Source organism: Giraffa tippelskirchi, chromosome 12, assembly GCF_054371585.1.
Source record: "Giraffa tippelskirchi isolate mGirTip1 chromosome 12, T2T-mGirTip1v1.2.pri, whole genome shotgun sequence".
Taxonomy (NCBI): Eukaryota; Metazoa; Chordata; class Mammalia; order Artiodactyla; family Giraffidae; genus Giraffa; species Giraffa tippelskirchi.
The window spans coordinates 62719965-62720615 of NC_137286.1; the positions used below are offsets into that span (position 1 = coordinate 62719965).

The 651-nt window shown below is 53.6% G+C and overlaps 1 non-coding gene across 1 annotated transcript; it reads left to right on the plus strand.

Moving 5' to 3' along the window:
• The first annotated feature begins 277 nt into the window (after positions 1–277).
• On the plus strand, positions 278–349 carry TRNAE-UUC (transfer RNA glutamic acid (anticodon UUC)). Its single transcript has one exon. It is a non-coding gene; the product is annotated as a tRNA-Glu (tRNA).
• The last annotated feature ends 302 nt before the right edge of the window (positions 350–651 follow it).

Sequence of the window (651 nt, forward strand, 5' to 3'; positions counted from 1 at the left end):
GCTGTGCGGCGCCAAGAACCGCTTCCCCGGAGCGGAGAGAGCGGAGGGGTCGGGGCGCCTCCCCGGGGCGGGGTGAGGGGTCGGGGAAGCCACAGCTCTCCGCTCCGGGCCCGGGGCGGCGCGCGGAGACTCAGCACAGCCCAGACCGCCGGCGCCCAGCGCCGAAACCCCGCGCAGGCGCAGAAGGCCGCGGCAGCTCGGCGGCGGCACGCGCGGCGGAAACGGAAGCAGACGGGCGCGATTCAATTGTCTTGTACTGTATCAACCTCACGTCCTCTCCCACATGGTCTAGCGGTTAGGATTCCTGGTTTTCACCCAGGCGGCCCGGGTTCGACTCCCGGTGTGGGAAGGAAGGTTCTTTTAGAATTCTGGTTAGGATATTCACTGTCAAGTAAATCCCTCTTAGCAAGAAGAGTCGATATAATTGAAGAAAGGTGCATTTCTCTGAAAGGGAGTGGTGAGCTGGAAAATCCACCTTGTAATTCCTAACACAGGAAACGCTGCTTGTGTAAGCAGTACCGTTGTTTTTGTCCATGATATAATTTATTTAAAATATATTTATTGGTCAAACTCTATTAAACAAAGGAATTCTCTTATTTCCTCCCCGCATTATTATGACATTATATAGCTTATAATTGATATTATAATGCT